At 39.4% G+C, this 18,950-nt stretch overlaps 1 non-coding gene across 1 annotated transcript; it reads left to right on the top strand.

Moving 5' to 3' along the window:
- Positions 1-13,999: 13,999 nt before the first annotated feature.
- LOC112752704 (small nucleolar RNA R71) lies at positions 14,000-14,107 on the top strand. The gene has a single exon (XR_003177127.1). It is a non-coding gene; the product is annotated as a small nucleolar RNA R71 (small nucleolar RNA).
- Positions 14,108-18,950: the final 4,843 nt, after the last annotated feature.

The following is an 18,950-nucleotide window of genomic DNA, read 5'->3' as shown; positions in this document are numbered from 1 at the left end:
CTTGAGTCATAGATTGGAGGTTGAGAGAAATCTACTCCCACGTCATCTTCGTATTCACTTGGGGAAGATTCTTCGATCTCAGAGAATTCACTTGCGGATGTAAGTTCATTACTAAGAGAGCTTGACTTGTGACTATCATCATCAAGGGAATTTGTGTCCTGGGTTATTCCGTCTAGTTCTTCATAAATGACTTGCCTCGGGGATTGTGCTCTATCCTCCTTAGCATCAACTGTAACGTCCTTGACGGAGTTCTCCTTAACTCTGGATTCCCATGGAGGTTCAGCATCTCCTAGATCTTCAACCAACTCTTCTTCTTATACGATGACAGCATCTTCTACTTGTTCTAGTATGAATTCATGCTCTGTCTTGTCCACTGGAGTTTCTAGTGTCTGTTTCATGCTACGCTCTTCATTAGATTGTCCACATGGGGCTGTGGTTGATCCTTGAATGTTCACGCGTCTAGAAGCTAATTGACTTATTGCTTGCTCCAGTTGTTGAATGGTTGTTTAAAGTTTATTTACTGTTGCCTTGAGGCGAACCTCTGATTCTCGGGGTGATGGACTTGGACATGAAACATAGGAAAGTGGTGGTGCTTGGGGGTGATTGGATTGGAACTGGGGTAGGAAAGGATCATACAGTGGCGAATGGTGAAGAGAAGCTTGTGAGTGTGGTGGTTCGAGGTTATGTTGAGAGGTTGGTCTATAGGCACGGGGTGGGGCTTGTCGGTAGTTACAAGGTTGTCCACCATATCTATCAGCTGGATATGCATTGTAGAATGGTCGTTGTCCATGATATCTTGGACGGTGTTGGTGCCTAAAGGGTTGATTAGATCCTCTTGGCTCTGGTGCACGAAATTGTGATGTCCAGGCTCAAACAATCCCTGGCAACGTGAGCAACTTGGTACGCGTAATCGTGATTACACTTTAATAATGTAAAATTCACGGCTCTTTCTTTCCCTGGCGATGGCGCCAAAAACATGGTGCCAATACCATGGTTCACAACTTCGATACAACTAACCAGCAAGTGCACTGGGTCGTCCAAGTAATACCTTACGTGAGTAAGGGTCGAATCCCACGGAGATTGTTGGTATGAAACAAGCTATGGTCACCTTGTAAATCTCAGTCAGGCAGATATAAAATGGTGATTGGGTTTTCGAAAATAGATAATAAAATAAGGATAGAAATACTTATGTAAATCATTGGTGAGAGTTTCAGATAAGCGTATGGAGATGCTTTCGTTCCTCTGAACCTCTGCTTTCCTGCTATCTCCATCCAGTCAGTCTTACACCTTTCCATGGCTGGCTTTATGCAAGGGCATCACCATTGTCAGTGGCTACATCCCCTCCTCTCAGTGAATAATATGCTCACGCACCCTGTCACGGCACGGCTATTCATCTGTCGGTTCCCGATCATGCTGGAATAGGATTCACCCTCCTTTTGCGTCTGTCACTAACGCCCAGCACTCGCGAGTTTGAAGCTCGTCACAGTCATTCAATCATTGAATCCTACTCGGAATACCACAGACAAGGTTTAGACTTTCCGGATTCTCTTGAATGCCGCCATCATTCTAGCTTACGCCACGAAGATTCTGGTTTGGAGATCTAAGAGATATTTATTCTAGCTTATTTCATGTAGAACGGAAGTGTTTGTCAGGCACGTGTTCATAGGGGAGAATGGTGATGAGCGTTGATGAGATATTTTGGTGAAAAATAAATTTCTCCCAAAACACACAAATCTAACCGGCAAGTGCACCGGGTCGTATCAAGTAATAAAAACTCACGGGAGTGAGGTCGATCCCACAGGGATTGAAGGATTGAGCAATTTTAGCTTAGTGGTTGATTTAGTCAAGCGAATCAAGTGTTGGTTGGGTGATTTGTGATTTGCAGAATGTAAATTGCATGAAATCAAAGAGAGCGGGAAAGTAAATTGCTGAAACTTAAAGAACAAGAAATTAAATAGCAGAAACTTAAAGTGCAAGAAATGTAAATTGCAGAATCTTAAAGCGCAAGAAATGTAAATGGCTTGAAAAGTAAAGGGGATTGGGATGAGGATTTGCAGAATTTAAACAAGGAAAAACTAAATTGCATCAAATAGAAGAGAAAAAGGGGAATTGGGATTGAACCGGAAACAAAGCAGTAAAGTAAATGAACATAAGAGGCAGTAAACAGAGAATTGAAATGAGAATTTAGATCTCAGGACCCAGAGACTAGAAAACCAAGTCTAGATCTCAATGCCTTCCTAGATCCAACAAGAACAATAGCAAGGAAATTGTAAATTGCAAAGAAAAGAGATGAAGAACAATAAACCGGAAATGAAATTCAGTAAATAAAGCAGAGAGATCCAAGATTGAGATTGAAACAGAATTTCTTCAATTCTCAAATCCAAGATCCAAGACAAAGGTAAAATGAAATTGAAAGCAATGAAAGCAAGAAATTAAAGTTCACTCAAGTTCAAAAGCTCTCCGAAAACTATATTGAAAATTCTAAAAGGAAAGCTCTAAAGGAAAACTCTCCAGAAAAGCTCTCTAAACAAATTGAATTCTATCCTATTTATACACTTTCCAAAATGATCTTCAAGCCTTGAGTTGGGCCTTTGTCCTTGGTGGAATTGGGTTGAAAGAGGCCTTGGTTGATTGCTCTTTGAAGATTGAAGAAGAACCGAAGTGAACCAATTAAACCGGAAATGGAGTTAGCCAACGTTGGTCTTCAACGTTAGGGTCAAAGTTAGGGGTCTAACTTTGACCCTAACTTTTCATATCAGCAAACCACATCCTTCTGGTATGGACGTTGGCGCCAACGTTAGGGGTCTAACTTTGACCCTAACGTTGGCCTTGCTTGGTGTGATTGGCGCCAACGTTAGCCTCTACGTAAGGGGGCTAACGTTGGCGCAAACGTTGCCTACTCCCCCATTGTGATTTAAGTGCCAACGTTAGTAGCCCAGGGAGAAACTCTCAAGTTCCAACGTTAGCCTCCAAGTTAGGGGGCTAACGTTGGAGCTAACGTTGGCTACTTCCAAAGAGTGATTCACATGCCCAACGTTAGCCTCCAAGTTAGGGGGCTAACGTTGGGGCTAACTTCATGCAGCCCGGTTCAATTTTCAATTATTCCATTGTCCTCTCTTCACTCCTTGCCATTCCTCTTTGCTTCAACCTTTCTCCAAGCCTTCTTCACCTATCATTGATCAACCAAACTAATCAAAGTTTTGCTCAAAATCATGAGGTATTCAATCTTCCACAATATGCAACAATTATAGCTCAAAACCTCATGAAATGGCATGAATTCACATATGGTTGGTTAAATCAAGGGGAACATGAAAATCTACTCAATAAGCTTGCTTGTAGCTCAAGAAAGTGCATAATTCTAATGAAAACTAAAGAAAAAGACTAGCTAAAATGGGCTAAGATGACTTGTCATCACAACACCAAACTTAAAGCTTGCTTGTCCCCAAGCAAGAAATGAATTTATGCTCCAAGGTTCTTTTAATTAAGATGGATTGAGGAACATTTGTAAAGTGCAGTGAGTGAAGTGATCAAGTATCAGTGGGGTGAACTCTAAATCATATGCCCATGCAAGGGCTTCAGTGCTCACTAGTCCTTACATATTGGGAGTCGTAAGTCTTAGGATTTTCATCCAAATGGTATCATGGAGATCTCTATATATGTAATCACCTTGAAGCAGCTTATAGTTTCTGTGCTTTGGCTTCGACTCTAAGTATCATGTCTCAAGGCGGCTCTTTAGATAAGCTTTCAATCAATACTCCTAAACCAGTTGGTTTTAAGGTATTAGGTGTTGAAGCACCCCTGAGGATTTACTTGCTCAAGCCTCTTTCCTTGACACACTTCAACCACAAGCATTTTACCAGGCTAACAACTCTTTGAGTCATTGTTTCTTCTTTCTTTTCTGCCTAGTAATTGATGCTCAGAGCCTTGGGCCATGTTCTTTTTGTTTTTGTATTTTCTTTTCTTTTTTTTTTCTTTTTTTTTTTTGTTTTGTTTGCTGCTTCTTGGATCAATAGATTCTTGAGAATCTCCACAATACTTCTTTGAACTTCTTGTCCCGCCTATGAGCTCCCATGCAAGTTTTCACAAGCATGCAACCTCAGTACAAAATCATATAACCAGAACCACCACTTCTCCTAATCTTTTGCTTGCCTCAAAATTGTTTAATTCCTCAATCCTTCTTTTCAAAGAACTTTCATGTGATGCATTCTTGAAAATTGAGTGCAAACAAGTTTTGAAGATAATAATGTTGTGAATGATCAAGCATCTTGCTTATTGAATTATAAAGAAAGACTATGCTATGCAGGCAGGGGTAAATAGAAAAGAAACTATACTATGCAAACAGGCAGGGTAGATCAGGATACAATCCACTTTCAATCACAGCAATATTTGATGTAAAACAATCACTTAACAATACAACCTGTTGGAGTTCACTTGCTTTCTTTCTTCTCATCATCATCATTGCTGTCCTTTAGATTCATCTTTTGTTTCTTTGGTTGATGATGCTCAGTCCTTCCAACAGCTTGTATGGACCTCTGCAATGATATTGAAAGTTGCTTGTTTCCCAAGCACTTGAAAAATGGTTAGCTTGCATGATTTATTCGTGGCCTTTGTACTTACTCTGGTGTGGGAACACCAAACTTAGCACCTTGCCAATGCATCGGATTAACCATGTGTGAAACTCTTTTTCTTTTTCAACATTGATAAAACTGAAAACTAGGAAACAGCAGAATAGTTAACTAGTTCATCCATCATGCTTGAAGCCAGCATTATGCAGAAAATGAGAATGTGTTTTATGATAGGATTTTGGTGGAACACCAAACTTAGAATCCTTCATTCTCCCTTAGATTGTTTTGGTGTGCAACACCAAACTTAGCTTCTTGCAATAAAGATAACACTGATTAACCATTTTATTAAAATAGTTGTGAACAGAAAACTCCCTCAGGTTGGGTTGCCTCCCAACAAGCGCTCTTTTATTGTCACTAGCTTGACATCCTTCATCCTCTGATCATGGAGGTCGAAGTTTCTGTTGCATCAGGTTTCCTCCTCTCACCATAGGCTTCTCTTTGTTTTCCATAACTGCTTTCCCTTTCAACCCAGCAGCTTTTTCGTTGTTCTTCGAGTTATCTTCAGTGGCTCTTAGGGATACATTTCCCTCTCTCTCTCCCAGTTTAGCAGGGTTTTGAACCATTTGTTCCATGTACCCTTCAATTCTTTTGAGATATGCCTCTTGGTTTTTCCTTATGTCTTCCTGCTCTATTAATGTCATTTCTTGAATTTTCATAAACCTTTCCATCATCATTTCTAGAACATAGAGTTTTTGGAAGTTTAGGATTGGTTGTGACTGTGTTAATTGTGGTGATTGATGTAAGTCATTTTGGGCAGGTGGTGGGGTAGGATAGAGTTGGAGGTGTGTATATTGGGGTGGTGTGTAGTGATTTTTGTTGGTATGGTGGTGTTTTTGCAGGTTTGGGAAGTTGGGGTTATTATAGTTGAGGTCCCTTTGTTCCTGATGCTGAAATTCCCTCATTCTTAAATAAGAATGTGGTTTCCATGGTGGAAATTGTGTATTCACTGTGGCTGAATGTAGAGAATCAATTTGTCTGGCTATTGATTCCAATTGCTGCTGTGTTTGCTGGTGTAGCTGCTTGTTTTGATTCATGATTGCTCTCACTCCTTCAAGATTCATTACTCCCTTTTCTGAAATTGCATTCCGTGGCGTCTCAAATGAGTGTTGGTTATTGGCTCTTTCGTCACTGAACTCTGCAGTTCCTTGGATGGTTGCTGTTGCCTTGAGTAGGCCATCTGAGAAGTAATCTACTGCTTTTCTTGTTTCGGAGGTTAATCCTTCATAGAATGCTCGAAAATCCACCTTGTCATTTGATTTCTTGTATCTCTCCCATGCTTTGAACAGTGGTTCTTCCTCTCTTTGTATGAATGGATGTACTCCTTCTTTCATCTTGATGTGTTGTTGGGGTGAGGAAAATTTGGCTAGAAACTTGGCAACCAATTCATCCCAACTAGTTATACTTCCTTGAGGAAAGGTTTCAAGCCATTGTGCCGCTTCATCCTTCAGTGAGAAGGGAAATAACAAGAGCTTAATAGTATCATGGTCTACACCATTGATATTGACAGCCCCACAAGTTTTCAGAAAAATGGATAGGTGCTGTTTAGAGTCCTCCAAGGGATTTCCACCATAGGAACAATTGTTCTCTATTAGTGTAATGAGTTGTGGCTTCATGTTGTGATGTTCTTCTTTCTCAGAAACTCCTCCTTCCCTGGGACATATAAATCAATCAACAGAAAACACAGTGATTCTCTTGAAAATTAGATGTAGCCGGTTGGGACAAAACTTCAAACAGTTAGTGGGTTAGTCAAAAATTAAAGAAAAAGTGCTTGATCTAGATTACCACCTCACTTAATCATTGTCAATCTAATCAATCCCCGGCAACGGCGCCAAAAACTTGATGAGATATTTTGGTGAAAAATAAATTTCTCCCAAAACACACAAATCTAACCGGCAAGTGCACCGGGTCGTATCAAGTAATAAAAACTCACGGGAGTGAGGTCGATCCCACAGGGATTGAAGGATTGAGCAATTTTAGCTTAGTGGTTGATTTAGTCAAGCGAATCAAGTGTTGGTTGGGTGATTTGTGATTTGCAGAATGTAAATTGCATGAAATCAAAGAGAGCGGGAAAGTAAATTGCTGAAACTTAAAGAACAAGAAATTAAATAGCAGAAACTTAAAGTGCAAGAAATGTAAATTGCAGAATCTTAAAGCGCAAGAAATGTAAATGGCTTGAAAAGTAAAGGGGATTGGGATGAGGATTTGCAGAATTTAAACAAGGAAAAACTAAATTGCATCAAATAGAAGAGAAAAAGGGGAATTGGGATTGAACCGGAAACAAAGCAGTAAAGTAAATGAACATAAGAGGCAGTAAACAGAGAATTGAAATGAGAATTTAGATCTCAGGACCCAGAGACTAGAAAACCAAGTCTAGATCTCAATGCCTTCCTAGATCCAACAAGAACAATAGCAAGGAAATTGTAAATTGCAAAGAAAATAGATGAAGAACAATAAACCGGAAATGAAATTCAGTAAATAAAGCAGAGAGATCCAAGATTGAGATTGAAACAGAATTTCTTCAATTCTCAAATCCAAGATCCAAGACAAAGGTAAAATGAAATTGAAAGCAATGAAAGCAAGAAATTAAAGTTCACTCAAGTTCAAAAGCTCTCCGAAAACTATATTGAAAATTCTAAAAGGAAAGCTCTAAAGGAAAACTCTCCAGAAAAGCTCTCTAAACAAATTGAATTCTATCCTATTTATACACTTTCCAAAATGATCTTCAAGCCTTGAGTTGGGCCTTTGTCCTTGGTGGAATTGGGTTGAAAGAGGCCTTGGTTGATTGCTCTTTGAAGATTGAAGAAGAACCGAAGTGAACCAATTGAACCGGAAATGGAGTTAGCCAACGTTGGTCTTCAACGTTAGGGTCAAAGTTAGGGGTCTAACTTTGACCCTAACTTTTCATATCAGCAAACCACATCCTTCTGGTATGGACGTTGGCGCCAACGTTAGGGGTCTAACTTTGACCCTAACGTTGGCCTTGCTTGGTGTGATTGGCGCCAACGTTAGCCTCCACGTTAGGGGGCTAACGTTGGCGCAAACGTTGCCTACTCCCCCATTGTGATTTAAGTGCCAACGTTAGTAGCCCAGGGAGAAACTCTCAAGTTCCAACGTTAGCCTCCAAGTTAGGGGGCTAACGTTGGAGCTAACGTTGGCTACTTCCAAAGAGTGATTCACATGCCCAACGTTAGCCTCCAAGTTAGGGGGCTAACGTTGGGGCTAACTTCATGCAGCCCGGTTCAATTTTCAATTATTCCATTGTCCTCTCTTCACTCCTTGCCATTCCTCTTTGCTTCAACCTTTCTCCAAGCCTTCTTCACCTATCATTGATCAACCAAACTAATCAAAGTTTTGCTCAAAATCATGAGGTATTCAATCTTCCACAATATGCAACAATTATAGCTCAAAACCTCATGAAATGGCATGAATTCACATATGGTTGGTTAAATCAAGGGGAACATGAAAATCTACTCAATAAGCTTGCTTGTAGCTCAAGAAAGTGCATAATTCTAATGAAAACTAAAGAAAAAGACTAGCTAAAATGGGCTAAGATGACTTGTCATCAAGCGTCACACATAATCATCACCTTCATCACATTCTTGGGTGCGAATGGATATCTTAGAAGCGAAATAAGATGAATTGAATAGAAAACAGTAGTACTTTGCATTAATCTTTGAGGAACAGCAGAGCTCCACACCTTAATCTATGGAGTGTAGAAACTCTACCGTTAAAAATACATAAGTGAAAGTCCAGGCATGGCCGAGAGGCCAGCCCTCTGATCTAAGAACCAGACGTCCAAAGATGGTTTACACTGATCAAAGATGCCTAATACAATAGTAAAAGGTCCTATTTATAATTAACTAGCTACTAGGGTTTACATGAGTAAGTAATTGATGCATAAATCCACTTCCTGGGCCCACTTGGTGTGTGTTTGGGCTGAGCTTCAGTGTTGTACGTGTAGAGGTCCTTCTTGGAGTTGAACACCAGCTTTTGTGCCAGTTTGGGCGTTGAACTCTGGTTTTGGCTCCTTTTATGGCGCTGGACGCCAGGTTTGGGTAGAAAGCTGGCGTTGAACGCCAGTTTACGTCATCTATTCTTGGCCAAAGTATGGACTATTATATATTGCTGAAACGCCCTAGATGTCTACTTTTCAACGCAATTGGAAGCGCGCCATTTCGAGTTCTGTAGCTCCAGAAAATCCACTTTGAGTGCAGGGAGGTCAGAATCCAACAACATCAGCAGTCCTTCTTCAACCTCTGAATCTGATTTCTGCTCAAGTCCCTCAATTTCAGCCAGAAAATACCTGAAATCACAGAAAAACACAAAAACTCATAGTAAAGTCTAGAAATGTGAATTTAACATAAAAACTAATGAAAACATCCCTAAAAGTAACTAGATCCTACTAAAAACATACTAAAAACATACTAAAAACAATGCCAAAAAGCGTATAAATTATCCGCTCATCACAACACCAAACTTAAATTGTTGCTTGTCCCCAAGCAACTGAAAATCAAATGGGATAAAAAGAAGAGAATATATTATAAATTCCAAACTATCAATGAAACATAGCTTCAATCATATGAGCGGGACTTATAGCTTTTTGCCTCTTGAATAGTTTTGGCATCTCACATTATCCATTGAAGTTCAGAATGATTGGCATCTATAGGAACTCAGAGTTCAGATAGTGTTATTGATTCTCCTAGTTTAGTATGATGATTCTTGAACACAGCTTCTTTATGAGTCTTGGCCGTGGCCCTAAGCACTTTGTTTTCCAGTATTACCACCGGATACATAAATGCCACAGACACATAATTGGGTGAACCTTTTCAGATTGTGACTCAGCTTTGCTAAAGTCCCCAATTAGAGGTGTCCAGGGTTCTTAAGCACACTCTTTTTTTGCTTTGGACCTTGACTTTAACTGCTCAATCTCAAGTTTTCACTTGACACCTACACGCCACAAGCACATGGTTAGGGACAGCTTGGTTTAGCCGCTTAGACCAGGATTTTATTCCTTTTAGGCCCTCCTATCCACTGATGCTCAAAGCCTTAGGATCCTTTTTATTGCCCTTGCCTTTTGGTTTTAAGGGTTATTGGCTTTTTGCTCTTGCCTCTTGGTTTTAAGAGCTTTTGGCTTTTTCTGCTTGCTTTTTTTCTTTTTCTTTCTATATTTTTTTTTTCGCCTAATTTTTTTTTCTGCAAGCTTTGTTCTTTGCTGCTTTTTCTTGCTTCAAGAATCATTTTTATGATTTTTCAGATTATCAAATAACATGTTTCCTAGTCATCATTCTTTCAAGAGCCAACATATTTAACATTCTTAAACAACAACTTCAAAAGACATATGCACTGTTCAAGCATACATTCAGAAAACAAGAAGCATTGTCACTACATCAATATAATTAAGCTAAGTTCAAGGATAAGTTCGAAACTCATGTACTTCTTGTTCTTTTGAATTAAAACATTTTTTATTTAAGAGAGGTGATGGATTCATAGGACATTCATAACTTTAAGACAAAGTTACTAACTACTAATGATCATGTAATGAATACACAAACATAGCTAAGCACATAACATAGAAAATGAAAAGCAGAAGAAATAAGAACAAGGAATGAATCCACCTTAGTGATGGTGGCGTTTCCTTCTTGAGGAACCAATGATGTCCTTAAGCTCTTCTATGTCTCTTCCTTGTCTTTGTTGCTCCTCCCTCATTGCTTTTTGATCTTCTCTTATTTCATGAAGCATGATGGAGTGCTCTTGATGTTCCACCCTTAGTTGTCCCATATTGGAACTCAATTCTCCTAGGGAGGTGTTGATTTGCTCCCAATAATTTTGTGGAGGAAAGTGCATTTGAGGCATCTCCGAGATCCCATGGAAATGAGCTTCTTGCGCCTCTTGAGCTCCATGATTGGGCTCTCTTGCTTGCTCCATCTTTTTCTTAGTGATGGGCTTGTCCTCTTTAATGAGGATATCTCCCTCTATGTCAATCCCAGCCGAATTGCATAGGTGGCAAATGAGGTGAGGAAAGGCTAACCTTGCCATAGTGGAGGACTTGTCAGCCACCTTGTAGAGTTCTTGAGATATAATCTCATGAACTTCCACCTCTTCTCCAATCATGATGCTATGGATCATGATGGCTCGGTCTATAGTAACTTCAGACCGGTTGCTAGTGGGAATGATTGAGCATTGAATGAACTCCAACCATCCTCTAGCTATAGGCTTGAGGTCCAATCTTCTTAGTTGAACCGGCTTGCCTTTGGAGTCAACCTTCCATTGAGCTCCTTCTACACATATGTCCATAAGGACTTGGTCCAACCTTTGATCAAAGTTGACTCTCCTTGTGTAGGGGCGTGCGTTCTCTTCCATGTTTGGCAAGTTGAACGCCAACCTCACATTCTCCGGACTAAAATCTAAGTATCTCCCCCGAACCATTATAACATAGTTCTTTGGATCTGGGTTCTTACTTTCATCATGGTTCTTGGTGATCCATGCATTAGCATAGAACTCTTGAACCATTAGGATGCCGACTTGTTGGATGGGATTTGTTAGAACTTCCCAACCTCTTTTTTGAATTTCATGTCGGATCTCCGGATACTCATTTCTTTTGAGTTTGAAAGGGACCTCAGGGATCACATTCTTCTTGGCCACAACATCATAGAAGTGGTCTTGATGGGCTTTGGAGATGAACCTTTCCATCTCCCATGACTCGGATGTGGAAGCTTTTGTCTTCCCTTTCCCTCTTCTAGAGGATTCTCCGGTCTTAGATGCCATCAATGGTAATGGAAAAACAAAAAAGCTATGCTTTTACCACACCAAACTTAGAATATTACTCGCCCTCGAGCAATAAACAAAAGAATAGAAGAAGAAGAAGAAGAAATATGGAGAGGGAGAGGGAGATGTGGTTTCGGCCAAGAAGGGTGTAGAGGGGTGTATTGTGTGAATTTGATGAAGAATGGAGGGCTTTATATAGGGAAGGGAGGGGGGGTTAAGGTTCGGCCATATGGGTGGGAAATTGGTTTTGAATTTTGAAGGTAGGTGGAGTTTATGAGGTAGGTTTATGGGGAAGAGTGGATGGATGTGAGTGGTGAAGAGGTGATGGGGAAGAGAGTTTGAGGTGATTGGTGAAGGGTTTTTGGGGAGGAGTGTTTATGGGATTGTGTGAAAGAGAGTGGTGAGAAGAAGTGAGTGGAGGTAGGTGGGGATCCTGTGGGGTCCACAGATCCTGAGTGGATCCTGTGGGGTCCACAGATCCTGAGGTGTTCAAGGATTTACATCCCTGCACCCATTAGGCATGTAAAAATGCCTTGATACACAACTCTGGGCGTTTAGCGCCAGGTTGGTGGCCATTTAGGGCGTTCAACGCCCATTTGTGTGCCATTTCTGGCGTTGAACGCCAGAACCATGCCTGTTCTGGCGTTCAGCGCCCAGAAGCTGCCCATTTTGGGCGTTCAGCGCCAGAACCATGCTCTGTTCTGGCGCTGAACGCCAGACAGATGCTCCTCCAGGGTGTGATTTTTCTTCTGCTGTTTTTAATTCCGTTTTCAATTTTTATATTTATTTTGTGACTCCACATGATCATGAACCTACAAAGACATATAACTAAGAAAAATATAGTTAGATAAATAAAAATTGGGTTGCCTCCCAACAAGCGCTTCTTTAATGTCAATAGCTTGACAGTGGGCTCTCATGGAGCCTCACAGATGTGCAGAGCTTTGTTGAGACTCTCCAACACCAAACTTAGAGTTTGGATATGGGAGTTCAACACCAAACTTAGAGTTTGGTTGTGGCCTCCCAACACCAAACTTAGAGTTTGACTGTGGGGGCTCTGGTTGACTCTGCTTTGAGAGAAGCTTTTCATGCTTCTTCTCCATGGTTGCAGAGGGAGATCCTTGAGTTTTAAACACAAGGGGTTTCTCATTCCATTAAAGGACTATTTCACCTCTGTCAACATCAATCACAACTCTTGCTGTGGCTAGGAAAGGTCTTCCTAGGATGATGGATTCATCCTCTTCCTTTCCAGTATCTAGGACTATGAAATCAGCAGGGATGTAAAGGCCTTCAACCTTTACTAACACGTCCTCTACTTGTCCATAAGCCTGTTTTCTTGAATTGTCTGCCATCTCTAATGAGATTTTAGCAGCTTGCACCCCATAGATTCCTAGTTTCTCTATTACAGAGAGGGGCATGAGGTTTATTCCTGAACCAAGGTCACATAGAGCCTTAAAGATCATGGTGCCTATAGTACAAGGTATTATGAACTTTCCAGGATCCTGTCTCTTCTGAGGCAATGTCAGTTGATCCAGATCACTTAGTTCATTGATGAACAAGGGAGGTTCAACTTCCCAAGTATCAATGCCAAATAATTTTGCATTCAGCTTCATGATTGCACCAAGAAACTTGGCAGTTTGCTCTTCAGTAACATCCTCATTCTCCTCAGAAGAGGAATACTCATCAGAGCTCATGAAGGGTATAAGGAGGTTCAATGGAATCTCTATGGTCTCTAGATGAGCCTCAGAGTCCTTTGGTTCCTCAGAGGGAAGCTCCTTATTGACCACTGGACGTCCCAGGAGGTCTTCCTCCTTGGGATTCACGTCCTCTCCTCTCTTCACAGGTTCGGCCATGGTGCTTATGTCAATGGCCTTGCACTCTCCTTTTGGATTCTCTTCTGTATTGCTTGGGAGAGTACTTGGAGGGATTTCAGTGATCCTTTTACTCAGCTGGCCCACTTGTGCTTCCAAATTTCTAATGGAAGACCTGGTTTCATTCATGAAACTCACAGTGGCTTTAGATAGATCAGAGACTAGATTTGCTAAATTAGAAGCATTTTGTTCAGAGTTCTCTGTCTGTTGCTGAGTGGATGATGGAAAAGGTTTATTATTGTTAAACCTATTTCTTCCACCATTATTAAAGCATTGTTGAGGCTTTTGATCCTTCCATGAGAAATTGGGGTGATTTCTCCATGATGAGTTATAGGTGTTTCCATAAGGTTCACCTAAGTAATTTACCTCTGCTATTGCAGGGTTCTCAGGATCATAAGCTGCTTCTGCATAAGAAGCCTCTTGAGTACTGTTGGATGCAGCTTGCATTCCATGCAGACTCTGAGAGATCATATTGACTTGCTGAGTCAATATTTTATTCTGAGCCAATATGGCATTCAGAGTATCAACTTCAAGAACTCCCTTCTTCATAGGCGTCCCATTATTCACAGGATTCCTTTCAGAAGTGTACATGAACTGGTTATTAGCAACCATGTCAATGAGTTCTTGAGCTTCTGCAGGCGTTTTCTTTAGGTGAATGGATCCACCTGCAGAAGTGTCCAGTGACATCTTTGATAGCTCAGATAAACCATCATAGAATATATCCAGGATGGTCCATTCTGAAAGCATGTCAGAAGGACACTTTTTAGTCAACTGTTTGTATCTTTCCCAAGCTTCATAGAGGGATTCACCTTCTTTCTGTCTGAAGGTTTGAACATCAGCTCTAAGCTTGCTCAGCTTTTGAGGAGGAAAGTACTTGGCTAAGAAAGCCGTGACCAGCTTATCCCAAGAGTTCAGGCTGTCTTTGGGTTGAGAATCCAACCATAATCTAGCTCTGTCTCTTACAGCAAAAGGGAAAAGCATGAGCCTGTAGACTTCAGGATCTACTCCATTAGTCTTAACAGTATCACATATCTGCAAGAATTCAGTTAAGAACTGAAAAGGATCTTCAGATGGAAGTCCATGAAACTTGCAGTTCTGCTGCATCAGAGAAACTAATTGAGGTTTTAGCTCAAAGTTGTTTGCTCCAATGGCAGGAATGGAGATGCTTCTTCCATGTAAATTGGAATTAGGTGCAGTAAATTCACCAAGCATCTTCCTTATATTATTATTATTTTCGGCTGCCATCTCCTCTTCCTGTTCGAAAATTTCTGAAAGGTTATCTCTGGATTGTTGTATTTTAGCTTCTCTTAATTTTCTCTTCAGAGTCCTTTCAGGTTCTGGATCTGCTTCCACAAGAATGTTCTTATCCTTGCTCCTGCTCATATGACAAAGAAGAGGGCACAGAAAAATAATAATAATAATAGAGATCCTTTATACCACAGTATAGGGATCCCTGTGTGAGTAGAAGAAGAGGGGGAGACAAAGAATGTAATATAATGGAAGAAACACAACTGTGAGGATGGCAGAGATGTGAGATGAGATGTTAGGATATGAATTAATAAATAGAATAAGATGGGGGAGGGATAATTTTCGAAAATTATTTTGAAAAAGAGTTAGTGATTTTCGAAAATGGTTTTTGAAAATTGTTAGTATTTTTTCGAAAAATTTTTTAAAATTAAAAATAAAAATAAGAATAATTAGTTAATTAAAAAGAAATTTTTGAAAAAGAGGGAAGATATTTTCAAAAATTAGAGAGAGAGAGTTAGTTAGGTAGTTTTGAAAAAGTTAAGAAACAAACAAAAAGTTAGTTAGTTAGTTGAAACAAATTTTGAAAAGATAAGAAGTTAGGAAGTTAGAAAAGATATTTTGAAAAGATATTTTTGAAAAAGATAAGATAAGAAGATATTTTTGAAAAGATATGATTGAAATTAGTTTTGAAAAAGATTTGATTTTTAAAATCACAATTAATGACTTGATTCATAAGAAATCACAAGATATGATTCTAGAACTTAAAGTTTGAATCTTTCTTAACAAGCAAGTAACAAACTTCAAATTTTTGAATCAAAACATTAATTGATTATGTTATTTTCGAAAATTTGATATAAAAATAAGAAAAAGATTTTTGAAAAATATTTTTAGAATTTTCGAAAATAACTAAGAAATTTGAAAAAGATTTGATTTTTGAAAAAGATTTTGAAAAAGATAAGATTTTCAAATTGAAAATTTGATTTGACTCATAAGAAACAACTTGATTTTAAAAATTTTTGAAAAAGTCAACTCAAATTTTTGAATTTGATGAGAGAAAAAAGGAAAGATATTTTTTTGATTTTTGAATTTTTATGATGCAAGGGAAAAACAAGAAAAATGATGCAATGCATGAAATTTTTAGATCAAAACAATGAATGCATGCATGAATGATATGAGTGTCAAGATGAACACCAAGAACACTTTGAATGTCAAGATGAATATCAAGAACATATTTTTGAAAAATTTTTGATGCAAAGAAAACATGTAAGACACCAAACTTAGAATTCTTTAATGCTTAGGCACTAAGAATTCAAGAATGCATATGATAAACATGAAAAGACACAAAACAAAAAATCATCAAGATCAAACAAGAAGACTTACCAAGAACAACTTGAAGATCATGAAGAACACTATGAATGCATGAAATTTTCGAAAAATGCAAGATGCATATGCAAGTGACACCAAACTTATGATATGACTCAAGACTCAAACAAGAAACACAAAAATATTTTTGATTTTTATGATTTTCTAATTTTTTTGGATTTTTATTTTATATTTTTCGAAAAATTCTTTTGAAGAAGAAAATAAGGATTCCAAAATTTTTAATATGAATTCCAGGAATCTTATGCTCTAAAGCTCCAATCAAAGGGTCAGGCATGGCTTAATAGCCAGCCAAGCTTTAGTATGTAACTCAGACATGACACGCCTGACATACTCATTCCCAAAGGAATTAGACATGGCTTTACAGCCAGCCAGGCTTCACATGCTTCATGAAACACTAGAATTCATTCTTAAAAATTTTGAATAAAAATATATTTTTTCGAAAACAGGTGAGAAAATTTTGAAATATTTTTGAAAAATTTTTGAAAAGAAAACAAAAAGAAAATTACCTAATCTGAGCAACAGGATGAACCGTCAGTTGTCCAAACTCGAACAATCCCCGGCAACGGCGCCAAAAACTTGGTGCACGAAATTGTGATGTCCAGGCTCAAACAATCCCTGGCAACGTGAGCAACTTGGTACGCGTAATCGTGATTACACTTTAATAATGTAAAATTCATGGCTCTTTCTTTCCCTGGCGATGGCGCCAAAAACATGGTGCCAATACCATGGTTCACAACTTCGATACAACTAACCAGCAAGTGCACTGGGTCGTCCAAGTAATACCTTACGTGAGTAAGGGTCGAATCCCACTGAGATTGTTGGTATGAAGCAAGCTATGGTCACCTTGTAAATCTCAGTCAGGCAGATATAAAATGGTGATTGGGTTTTCGAAAATAGATAATAAAATAAGGATAGAAATACTTATGTAAATCATTGGTGAGAGTTTCAGATAAGCGTATGGAGATGCTTTCGTTCCTCTGAACCTCTGCTTTCCTGCTATCTCCATCCAGTCAGTCTTACTCCTTTCCATGGCTGGCTTTATACAAGGGCATCACCGTTGTCAGTGGCTACATCCCCTCCTCTCAGTGAATAATATGCTCACGCACCCTGTCACGGCACGGCTTTTCATCTGTCGGTTCCCGATCATGCTGGAATAGGATTCACCCTCCTTTTGCGTCTGTCACTAACGCCCAGCACTCGTGAGTTTGAAGCTCGTCACAGTCATTCAATCATTGAATCCTACTCAGAATACCACAGACAAGGTTTAAACTTTCCGGATTCTCTTGAATGCCGCCATCATTCTAGCTTACGCCACGAAGATTCTGGTTAGGAGATCTAAGAGATATTCATTCTAGCTTATTTCATGTAGAACGGAAGTGTTTGTCAGGCACGTGTTCATAGGGGAGAATGGTGATGAGCGTCACACATAATCATCACCTTCATCACGTTCTTGGGTGCGAATGGATATCTTAGAAGCGAAATAAGATGAATTGAATAGAAAACAGTAGTACTTTGCATTAATCTTTGAGGAACAGCAGAGCTCCACACCTTAATCTATGGAGTGTAGAAACTCTACCGTTAAAAATACATAAGTGAAAGTCCAGGCATGGCCGAGAGGCCAGCCCTCTGATCTAAGAACCAGACGTCCAAAGATGGTTTACACTGATCAAAGATGCCTAATACAATAGTAAAAGGTCCTATTTATAATTAACTAGCTACTAGGGTTTACATGAGTAAGTAATTGATGCATAAATCCACTTCCTGGGCCCACTTGGTATGTGTTTGGGCTGAGCTTGAGTGTTGTACGTGTAGAGGTCCTTCTTGGAGTTGAACGCCAACTTTTGTGCCAGTTTGGGCGTTCAACTCTGGTTTTGGCTCCTTTTCTGGCGCTGGACGCCAGGTTTGGGTAGAAAGCTGGCGTTGAACGCCAGTTTACGTTGTCTATTCATGGCCAAAGTATGGACTATTATATATTGCTGGAAAGCCCTGGATGTATACTTTCCAACGCAATTGGAAGCGCGCCATTTCGAGTTCTGTAGCTCCAGAAAATCTACTTTGAGTGCAGGGAGGTCAGAATCCAACAGCATCAGCAATCCTTCTTCAACCTCTGAATCTGATTTCTGCTCAAGTCCCTCAATTTCAGCCAGAAAATACCTGAAATCACAGAAAAACACACAAACTCATAGTAAAGTCCAGAAATGTGAATTTAACATAAAAACTAATGAAAACATCCCTAAAAGTAACTAGATCCTACTAAAAACATACTAAAAACAATGCCAAAAAGCGTATAAATTATCCGCTCATCAGGCTCCATCCATCCTTGATTGGTCTGACCTTGATGCATATTCCTGCTGTAACTTCTATTTCCTTCAACAAAGTTAGAACCAAACTCAAAGCGAGAGGGGTGAGAGTCCATAGTAGCAAATAAAATTAAAAAGGAAAAACAAAAATAAATAAACAAGTAAAAGAAAAATATGTACAATAACCAATAATAAGGCACACGTTAGCTGTTCCCCGGCAATGGCGCCATTTTGAAAGAGCGGAAGATTGATGGTTTAGAAGTTATGGTAAATACTCGTTGCAAGTATAGTTACTAAACCAAGCAATCAACCTTTCTTACAAACGTTTTGGTTGTCACAAGTAACAAACCCCTTAAAATTGATAACCGAGTATTTAAACCTCGGGTCGTCTTCTCAAGGAACTACAGGGAAGTATGTTCTTATTATTGGTTATGAAGATTGTAAATTGGGGTTTCAAGAATAAGGAATAAGTAACTTAATGGCGGGTAAATTAAATGGCAATTAAAATAAATAAATACTGTAAAGCAAACTCTTGGCAAGGTATGAGAAATTGGAAGTCCAGAATTAGTTATCCTTATCAACAACAATCACTACAAAAAAAAAAAGGTCTATGGTCACGGTGAAAAACCGTGACCATAGCTAGTGAAAAGGGTGACCATAGGTCTATGGTCACGGTTTTTGACCTATGGTCACGGTTTTTTCGCCGTGGCCTATTCTCTCGTGGCCATAAACCTATGGTCACGGTTTTTTTATCTATGGTC

The sequence above is a fragment of the Arachis hypogaea genome, chromosome 15 (assembly GCF_003086295.3).
Source record: "Arachis hypogaea cultivar Tifrunner chromosome 15, arahy.Tifrunner.gnm2.J5K5, whole genome shotgun sequence".
NCBI classification, from domain to species: domain Eukaryota; kingdom Viridiplantae; phylum Streptophyta; class Magnoliopsida; order Fabales; family Fabaceae; genus Arachis; species Arachis hypogaea.
This window is presented reverse-complemented; position numbering and strand designations above follow the sequence as displayed.